General features: G+C 45.2%; 7 non-coding genes across 7 annotated transcripts; all 7 read right to left on the bottom strand.

Moving 5' to 3' along the window:
• Positions 1-2,886: 2,886 nt before the first annotated feature.
• trnaq-cug (transfer RNA glutamine (anticodon CUG)) lies at positions 2,887-2,958 on the bottom strand. Its single transcript has one exon. It is a non-coding gene; the product is annotated as a tRNA-Gln (tRNA).
• A 241-nt stretch (positions 2,959-3,199) lies between these two features.
• trnaq-uug (transfer RNA glutamine (anticodon UUG)) lies at positions 3,200-3,271 on the bottom strand. Its single transcript has one exon. It is a non-coding gene; the product is annotated as a tRNA-Gln (tRNA).
• Positions 3,272-3,361: 90 nt separating this feature from the next.
• trnaf-gaa (transfer RNA phenylalanine (anticodon GAA)) lies at positions 3,362-3,434 on the bottom strand. The gene has a single exon. It is a non-coding gene; the product is annotated as a tRNA-Phe (tRNA).
• Positions 3,435-3,690: 256 nt separating this feature from the next.
• On the bottom strand, positions 3,691-3,762 carry trnap-agg (transfer RNA proline (anticodon AGG)). The gene has a single exon. It is a non-coding gene; the product is annotated as a tRNA-Pro (tRNA).
• A 1,566-nt stretch (positions 3,763-5,328) lies between these two features.
• trnaf-gaa (transfer RNA phenylalanine (anticodon GAA)) lies at positions 5,329-5,401 on the bottom strand. Its single transcript has one exon. It is a non-coding gene; the product is annotated as a tRNA-Phe (tRNA).
• A 4,190-nt stretch (positions 5,402-9,591) lies between these two features.
• On the bottom strand, positions 9,592-9,663 carry trnaq-cug (transfer RNA glutamine (anticodon CUG)). Its single transcript has one exon. It is a non-coding gene; the product is annotated as a tRNA-Gln (tRNA).
• A 403-nt stretch (positions 9,664-10,066) lies between these two features.
• trnaf-gaa (transfer RNA phenylalanine (anticodon GAA)) lies at positions 10,067-10,139 on the bottom strand. Its single transcript has one exon. It is a non-coding gene; the product is annotated as a tRNA-Phe (tRNA).

Below are 10,139 nucleotides of genomic sequence, written 5' to 3'. Positions count from 1 at the left end.
AAGCGAGAATCATACCCCTATACCAATGAGCCGAAACATACATCCTCCCTGCTGCTGCCGAGCCATTTCAGCTTGCATGGCTTAAAGCGCAATTTTTTGATTAAATCTACAATTAAAAGGTAGCCAGTGCAAAGTTTCCAACACAGAGGAAATGCGGCCTCTTTTTTTGTGGTCATTGGAAATCACGCTGCAGCACCTGCACACGAATAATGAGAAGCTTACTTACAGGAGCCTGGTCTGCAACACTGGACCCAGTTGATGTTGCAGGAGCAGAGGCAGCACTTGGCTGGACAGAAGGCTGTGGAGGATACTGCAGAGGAGGCTGAACAGGGCGCAGAGGAGGAGACTGCAGAGGAGACTGGGCAGGGCGCAGAGGAGGAGACTGCAGAGGAGGCTGGGCAGGGCGCAGAGGAGGAGACTGCAGAGGAGGCTGGGAAGGGCGCAGAGGAGGAGACTGCAGAGGAGGCTGGGCAGGGCGCTGCAGGCCTGTGGGTGGCTGTAGTGAGGATGGTCCTGGTGCAGAGGGACAGGGGTTGAAGGCCTTGCTGGAAAGATGGGAGTTGCTCTTTCCAGTGGACAGGAAGCTCTGCAGGCGACTGGTACACCTGGCCAGGGGTCCACAATGCTGGAGGAGCAGGATAAGGGGCAGGAGCAGGGGCAGTAGCACGAGCCGGGGCAGGAGCAGGGCCTCTCGAGCCTGCAGTGGCTGGAGAAAAAAGAAAAAACTTACCCACTTACAGGGTTTGGCTGGAGACAAAATCTTTTGTGCCAGCTGTGAAGCAAATAAATGCTTCCCCCGCGCCAACAGGGCCTTCACATTGGTCGCCAGCAGTGGCCTGTTCTTAGTGGCAGTAGGTGGAGGAGGAACAGTCACAGTGGCAGTGGGCACAGCAGCAGTGAGGACAGATGCAGTGGGCACAGTGGTGGTGGGCACGTGGGCTAGAGCCTGCCTCTTCAGCACGTATGCTTTGAAAAGGGCCATATTGGTGTTAGGCCTGGCCTTTGCCTTCTTCAGGTAGGTGATGAGAGCCTGGGCCTCCTTGCTTGGGTCCTCATACACCTCCTTCATTGACCTACCCTTAAAATCCCCAAACTCCACCATCAGACATCCAGAGTCTCCTGTCCTCTGGGCCTCCTGGAGCATGACCTGTTTTTTTCTGATACACCTCTACAGCCTCGCCTACCTCCCTGATCTGCGAGGTGTATCTGAGGAACAGGTGTTTGTTGTCCGACAGCGGGTTGTCCCTCTCCTCCTCCCCCAAAACGCTGCTGACCAGATAGCAGGCATACCCCAGTGAGTTCTCCAGCAGCCACAGGAACCTCTGACCCTGGTGTTTCCCAAACTGGATCTTACAGTGAGCCAGAACCAGGAACTGGTCTCCAGGATTCCCTCCATTCTGCCTCACAAAGGCAGTGGCCTCAGCCAGGACCTCCTCTTTACACCTGGCCCTCCCTGCCAACACGATCTTCCTCCTATTGGCCTCCTCAGTTGGCCCCATAAGGAGTCGACCCTCAGAGGTTCTTCGTAAAACCGGGTATGCATACATAATCTGAAAGGACACAGGCATAAACAGAACGTTACATAGCTGTCATATTCCAACTGAAAGTATTTTACTACAGCATTTTTTTTATGTAATTAATTATTATAATATTATAATAATTAATGATTATTATTATTATGAGCATAAGCATTATTGTTTTTTATACAACTGTGAATCACTTTGAATTGCCTTGTGTACAAATTGTAAATAGTGTGATGAACTTATTAATAAGAAAATAAATAACACTTCTTGGTACAATCTTGCTGGTATCATGCCATGCTTAAATCGTTTTGTTTTGTTTAGCTTTTGTGGCAGAGATTACTAAGAAACACCAAATATAACATAAAGGCGTTTATGACAATTCATAATACTATGATCATCAAACAGATCTAAAACTTAAAATGGTATATCAAATCGTTTTGGTATATCTTTTATAACATAGTTGAGAATCATTTGTTGAAACAAAAAAACACTTGTTTTTGTCTATTCATGTCTTTTTAAATATGTATAACATAGTATTTAAAAAGATAACATAAATATGTATACTGGTGTATAACATAGTATAGTATAACATATATGAATTAAACTTTTTTTTTAAAAGGTTTTAGTAAAAATCTTGTGCTCAAAATAATGTAATGAATGACACAAAAAATACTAAATTAACAACAACAAAAAAATGGTTTAAGGAGGATATAGCTTAATTAGCGGTCGGCTAATTATCTTGACAGTAGTGACATGTTTTTTACTGTATATCATGGTAAAGTTGCAGGTTCACATGTACAGAAGAAAACGTGTGCTATTACACGCTAGCTGGCTTTATTGCCATGTTTAATTGTCTAAAAACAAACACTGTTTATGAATAAATAATGATCGATTATAGAGTCGTGAAGAATAGACTTACCTGTTGCAAAGATTGCAAAGATGACGATAATAACAGTGGTCGCCGATTGGTCAAAAGTAAGCCACAGGAGCAGAGCCAGGAGAGAAACGCGATTGGTCAAAAGTAAGCCACAGGAGAGAAAGGCGATTGGTCAAAAGTAAGCCACAGGAGAGAAACACGATTGGTCAAAAGTAAGCCACAGGAGAGAACGCGATTGGTCAAAAGTAAGCCACAGCAGAGAAACACAATTGGCTCACGTGGGCTTACTTTGGGCTTACTTTGGCTCAATCGGTAGGAAGCAGTAGGCGCAAGCGAGAGGTAGTGGGATCGATGCCTGCATTCTCCAGTGCTGTCCATCCTTTTTACGCCCCACTTCAAGGGGCACTACCTAGATGAGCTCTTGCGGCTCAGTGCTGCCGAAAAAGTTTTTTCGAACGAGGTACTGCACACATTCCTGGCAAAAGCAGGTCCCACCGAGATTTGAACTCGGATCGCTGGATTCAGAGCCCAGAGTGCTAACCATTACACCATGGAACCTTGGCGTGTGTCAACTTTTCCCATGAGCAGCAGAGATTTAAGTCATTGAGTCCAGAAGCACGATAGCAAGGATTTAAGTCATTGAGTCCAGAAGCACGATAGCAAGGAGCAAATGAAGCCTTTGCTTTTTAAGCCCATGTTTCCCCAATTCCGACTCAGTTTGAGAGTGCCAATTTCACCGCCACGTCAGCAGTTGCGCATCACCTCTGTTTCTTCCCTCCCTTCCGCAAAGAACCTAAAAAGGTTCCACCGAGATTTGAACTCGGATTTCTGGATTCAAAGCCCAGAGTGCTAATCATTACACCATGGAACCAACACACTCTGCTAGCTGGCTGTCTGAGAGGGAGATAGCGATGAGGCTAGGTGGAATCAGGTAGACTAAAAGAGGCGGACGTGGTTCCTCTGCAGAAACCCGGTATTGAACCAGGGACCTTTAGATCTTCAGTCTAACGCTCTCCCAACTGAGCTATTTCGGCCAGATACTTGTATGGTTTAGCCAGCAGGGATGTCTGGGAGACCGCCTGTCATTTTCGAGAAGAGCAGAGCGAAGGTCCCAGAGAGAAAATGAGTGGCCCGTACGGGGATGAAAACCCGCCACCTTGGCGTTATTAGCACCACGCTCTAAGCAACTGAGCTAACCGGCCTCTCTCTGGCACATTTTATCCCCAATTTCTCACAAATATCCTGGTTGCCCTAATCAGGCTGAAGAGATTAAAAGCAAAGCCTAATAATGGGCTCGTCTGGGATTTGAACCCGGGACCTCTCGCACCCTAAGCGAGAATCATACCCCTAGACCAACGAGCCGAAACATACATCCTCCCTGCTGCTGCCGGGCCGCAAACATTTCAGCTTCCATGGCTTAAAGCGCAATTTTTTGATTAAATCTACTATTAAAAGGTACCCAGTGCAAAGTTTCCAGCACAGAGGAAAAGCGGCCTCTTTTTTTGTGGTCATTGGAAATCACGCTGCAGGACCTGCACACGAATAATGAGAAGCTTACTTACAGGAGCCTGGTCTGCAACACTGGACCCAGTTGATGTTGCAGGAGCAGAGGCAGCACTTGGCTGGACAGAAGGCTGTGGAGGAGACTGCAGAGGAGGCTGAGCAGGGCGCAGAGGAGGAGACTGCAGAGGGGCTGGGCAGGGCGCAGAGGAGGAGACTGCAGAGGAGGCTGGGCAGGCCGCAGAGGAGGAGACTGCAGAGGAGGCTGGGCAGGGCGCTGCAGTCCTGTGGGTGGCTGTAGTGAGGATGGTCCTGGTGCAGAGGGACAGGGGTTGAAGGCCTTGCTGGAAAGATTGGAGTTGCTCTTTCCAGTGGACAGGAAGCTCTGCAGGCGACTGGGACACCTGGCCAGGGGTCCACAATGCTGGAGGAGCAGGATAAGGGGCAGGAGCAAGGGCAGTAGCACGAGCCGGGGCAGGAGCAGGGCCTCTGGAGCCTGCAGTGGCTGGAGAAAAAAGAAAAAACTTACCCACTTACAGGGTTTGGCTGGAGACAAAATCTTTTGTGCCAGCTGTGAAGCAAATAAATGCTTCCCCCGCGCCAACAGGGCCTACACATTGGTCGCCAGCAGTGGCCTGTTCTTAGTGGCAGTAGGTGGAGGAGGAACAGACACAGTGGCAGTGGGCACAGCATCAGTGAGGACAGATGCAGTGGGCACAGTGGTGGTGGGCACGTGGGCTGGAGTAATGTATATAATAATGTAATGAATGACACAAAAAAATACTAAATTAACAACAACAAAAAATGGTTTAAGGAGGATATAGCTTAATTAGCGGTCGGCTAATTATCTTGACAGTAGTGGCATGTTTTTTACTGTATATCATGGTAAAGTTGCAGGTTCACATGTACAGAATAAAACGTGTGCTATTACACGCTAGCTAGCTTTATTGGCATGTTTAATTGTCCAAAAACAAACACTGTTTATGAATGAATAATGATCGATTATACAGTCGTGAAGAATAGACTTACCTGTTGGAAAGATTGCAAAGATGACGATAATAATAGCGGTCGCCGATTGGTCAAAAGTAAGCCACAGATTTAAGTCATTGAGTCCAGAAGCACGATAGCAAGGAGCAAATGAAGACTTTGCTTTTTAAGCCCATGTTTCCCCAATTCCGACTCGGTTTGAGAGTGCCAATTTCACCGCCACGTCAGCAGTTGCGCATCACTTCTGTTTTTTCCCTCCCTTCCGCAAAGAACCTAAAAAGGTTCCACCGAGATTTGAACTCAGATTTCTGGATTCAAAGCCCAGAGTGCTAATCATTACACCATGGAACCAACACACTCTGCTAGCTGGCTGTCTGAGAGGCAGATAGCGATGAGGCTAGGTGGAATCAGGTAGACTAAAAGAGGCGGACCTGGTTCCTCTGCCGAAACCCGGTATTGAACCAGGGACCTTTAGATCTTCAGTCTAACGCTCTCACAACTGAGCTATTTCGGCCAGATACTTGTATGGTTTAGCCAGCAGGGATGTCTGGGAGACCGCCCGTCATTTTCGAGAAGAGCAGAGCGAAGGTCCCAGAGAGAAAATGAGTGGCCCGTACGGGGATGAAAACCCGCCACCTTGGCGTTATTAGCACCACGCTCTAAGCAACTGAGCTAACCGGCCTCTCTCTGGCACATTTTATCCCCAATTTCTCACAAATATCCTGGTTGCCCTAATCAGGCTAAAGAGATTAAAAGCAAAGCCTAATAATGGGCTCGTCTGGGATTTGAACCCCGGACCTCTCGCACCCTAAGCGAGAATCATACCCCTAGACCAACGATCCGAAACATATATCCTCCCTGCTGCTGCCGGGCCGCAAACATTTCAGCTTCCATGGCTTAAAGCGCAATTTTTTGTTTAAATCTACTATTAAAAGGTAGCCAGTGCAAAGTTTCCAGCACAGAGGAAATGCGGCCTCTTTTTTTGTGGTCATTGGAAATCACGCTGCAGGACCTGCACACGCATTAATGAGAAGCTTACTTACAGGAGCCTGGTCTGCAACACTGGACCCAGTTGATGTTGCAGGAGCAGAGGCAGCACTTGGCTGGACAGAAGGCTGTGGAGGAGACTGCAGAGGAGGCTGAGCAGGGCGCAGAGGAGGAGACTGCAGAGGGGCTGGGCAGGGCGCAGAGGAGGAGACTGCAGAGGAGGCTGGGCAGGCCGCAGAGGAGGAGACTGCAGAGGAGGCTGGGCAGGGCGCTGCAGTCCTGTGGGTGGCTGTAGTGAGGATGGTCTTGGTGCAGAGGGACAGGGGTTGAAAGCCTTGCTGGAAAGATGGTGATGAGAGCCTGGGCCTCCTTGCTTGGGTCCTCATACACCTCCTTTATTGACCTACCCTTAAAATCCCCAAACTCCACCATCAGACACCAAGAGTCTCCTGTCCTGTGGGCATCCTGCAGCATGGCCTGTTTTTTTCTGATACACCTCTACAGCCTCGCCTACCTCCCTGATCTGCGAGGTGTATCTGAGGAACAGGTGTTTGTTGTCCGACAGCGGGTTGTCCCTCTCCTCCTCCCCCAAAATGCTGCTGACCAGATAGCAGGCATACCACAGTGAGTTCTTCAGCAGCCTGAGGAACCTCTGACCCTGGTGTTTTCCAAACTGGATCTTGCAGTGAGACAGAACCAGGAACTGGTCTCCAGGATTCCCTCCATTCTGCCTCACAAAGGCAGTGGCCTCAGCCAAGACCTCCTCTTTACACCTGGCCCTCCCTGCCAACACGATCTTCCTCCTATTTGCCTCCTCAGTTGGCCCCATAAGGAGTCGACCCTCAGAGGTTCTTCGTAAAACCGGGTATGCATACATAATCTGAAAGGACACAGGCATAAACAGAACGTTACATAGCTGTCATATTCCAACTGAAAGTATTTTACTACAGCATTTTTTTTATGTAATTAATTATTATAATATTATAATAATTAATGATTATTATTATTATGAGCATAAGCATTATTGTTTTTTATACAACTGTGAATCACTTTGAATTGCCTTGTGTACAAATTGTAAATAGTGTGATGAACTAATTAATAAGAAAATAAATAACACTTCTTGGTACAATCTTGCTGGTATCATGCCATGCTTAAATCGTTTTGTTTTGTTTAGCTTTTGTGGCAGAGATTACTAAGAAACACCAAATATAACATAAAGGCGTTTATGACAATTCATAATAATATGATCATCAAACAGATCTAAAACTTAAAATGGTATATCAAATCGTTTTGGTATATCTTTTATAACATAGTTGAGAATCATTTGTTGAAACAAAAAAACACTTGTTTTTGCCTATTCATGTCTTTTTAAATATGTATAACATAGTATTTAAAAAGATAACATAAATATGTATACTGGTGTATAACATAGTATAGTATAACATATATGAATTAAACTTTTTTTTTTAAAGGTTTTAGTCAAAATCTTCTTGTGCTCAAAATAATGTAATGAATGACAAAAATGAGGATGGAGGAATCGAATGAAAGCTTTTTTATACATTGGAATACTTGATCACTCGAGCGTCACTTCATAACGTCATAAGCAGCGCTCAAAGGATCTGCCCTCATGTTGTTGCAGTTTGTTTATTTAAGAAATTCATAATAAATAATAATAAAGCAAGATACCCTGTTGAAATATGTGTAATGTGTGGTTTATATAAACTGCAAAGGTAAAGTATACTTTAAAACAGATTGTGACCGATGTGAAGGGGGAGGAGAATGTATACGTGCGTCACGTTTAGTCAATAAAACACTTCCGCATAGGATACACCTGTGTATCCTCGCTCAGAACTCCTCTGAAAGCCTCCTCACTCCTCGATCCTCGCCTCCTCGCGGTGCAATTAGATAATTGAGATGTCCTTCAAGATGGCTGAGCTCGATCGGTTTCCGGGTCATAGGATGGAGGACAGAGGAACGAGGAGACGAGGAGGGATATTGAGAAGCACCCTATGTTTCCCCAATTCCGACTCGGTTTGAGAGTGCCAATTTTACCGCCACGTCAGCAGTTGCGCATCACCTCTGTTTTTGTTGTCCGACAGCGGGTTGTCCCTCTCCTCCTCCCCCAAAATGCTGCTGACCAGATAGCAGGCATACCACAGTGAGTTCTTCAGCAGCCACAGGAACCTCTGACCCTGGTGTTTCCCAAACTGGATCTTGCAGTGAGCCAGAACCAGGAACTGGTCTCCAGGATTCCCTCCATTCTGCCTCACAAAGGCAGTGGCCTCAGCCAAGACCTCCTCTTTACACCTGGCCCTCCCTGCCAACACGATCTTCCTCCTATTGGCCTCCTCAGTTGGCCCCATAAGGAGTCGACCCTCAGAGGTTCTTCGTAAAACCGGGTATGCATACATAATCTGAAAGGACACAGGCATAAACAGAACGTTACATAGCTGTCATATTCCAACTGAAAGTATTTTACTACAGCATTTTTTTATGTAATTAATTATTATAATATTATAATAATTAATGATTATTATTATTATGAGCATAAGCATTATTGTTTTTTATACAACTGTGAATCACTTTGAATTGCCTTGTGTACAAATTGTAAATAGTGTGATGAACTAATTAATAAGAAAATAAATAACACTTCTTGGTACAATCTTGCTGGTATCATGCCATGCTTAAATCGTTTTGTTTTGTTTAGCTTTTGTGGCAGAGATTACTAAGAAACACCAAATATAACATAAAGGCGTTTATGACAATTCATAATAATATGATCATCAAACAGATCTAAAACTTATAATGGTATATCAAATCGTTTTGGTATATCTTTTATAACATAGTTGAGAATCATTTGTTGAAACAAAAAAACACTTGTTTTTGCCTATTCATGTCTTTTTAAATATGTATAACATAGTATTTAAAAAGATAACATAAATATGTATACTGGTGTATAACATAGTATAGTATAACATATATGAATTAAACTTTTTTTTTAAAGGTTTTAGTAAAAATCTTCTTGTGCTCAAAATAATGTAATGAATGACACAAAAAATACTAAATTAACAACAACAAAAAATGGTTAAAGGAGGATATAGCTTAATTAGCGGTCGGCTAATTATCTTGACAGTAGTGACAATTTTTTTTACTGTATATCATGGTAAAGTTGCAGGTTCACATGTACAGAGGAAAACGTGTGCTATTACACGCTAGCTGGCTTTATTGCCATGTTTAATTGTCTAAAAACAAACACTGTTTATGAATAAATAATGATCGATTATAGAGTCGTGAAGAATAGACTTACCTGTTGCAAAGATTGCAAAGATGACGATAATAACAGCGGTCGCCGATTGGTCAAAAGTAAGCCACAGGAGCAGAGCCAGGAGAGAAACGCGATTGGTCAAAAGTAAGCCACAGGAGAGAAAGGCGATTGGTCAAAAGTAAGCCACAGGAGAGAACACGATTGGTCAAAAGTAAGCCACAGCAGAGAAACACAATTGGCTCACGTGGGCTTACTTTGGGCTTACTTTGGCTCAATCGGTAGGAAGCAGTAGGCGCAAGCGAGAGGTAGTGGGATCGATGCCTGCATTCTCCAGTGCTGTCCATCCTTTTTACGCCCCACTTCAAGGGGCACTACCTAGATGAGCTCTTGCGGCTCAGTGCTGCCGAAAAAGTTTTTTCGAACGAGGTACTGCACACATTCCTGGCAAAAGCAGGTCCCACCGAGATTTGAACTCGGATCGCTGGATTCAGAGCCCAGAGTGCTAACCATTACACGATGGAACCTTGGCGTGTGTCAACTTTTCCCATGAGCAGCAGAGATTTAAGTCATTGAGTCCAGAAGCACGATAGCAAGGATTTAAGTCATTGAGTCCAGAAGCACGATAGCAAGGAGCAAATGAAGCCTTTGCTTTTTAAGCCCATGTTTCCCCAATTCCGACTCGGTTTGAGAGTGCCAATTTCACCGCCACGTCAGCAGTTGCGCATCACCTCTGTTTTTTCCCTCCCTTCCGCAAATAACCTAAAAAGTTTCCACCGAGATTTGAACTCAGATTTCTGGATTCAAAGCCCAGAGTGCTAATCATTACACCATGGAACCAACACACTCTGCTAGCTGGCTGTCTGAGAGGCAGATAGCGATGAGGCTAGGTGGAATCAGGTAGACTAAAAGAGGCGGACGTGGTTCCTCTGCCGAAACCCGGTATTGAACCAGGGACCTTTAGATCTTCAGTCTAACGCTCTCCCAACTGAGCTATTTCGGC

The sequence above is a fragment of the Siphateles boraxobius genome, unplaced genomic scaffold, assembly GCF_051911475.1.
Source record: "Siphateles boraxobius isolate OS27281-9 unplaced genomic scaffold, OSU_SipBor_1 19, whole genome shotgun sequence".
Lineage (NCBI taxonomy): Eukaryota > Metazoa > Chordata > Actinopteri > Cypriniformes > Leuciscidae > Siphateles > Siphateles boraxobius.
Note: the sequence above shows the minus strand (reverse complement) of the source record. Positions and strands in the feature narration are given on the sequence as shown.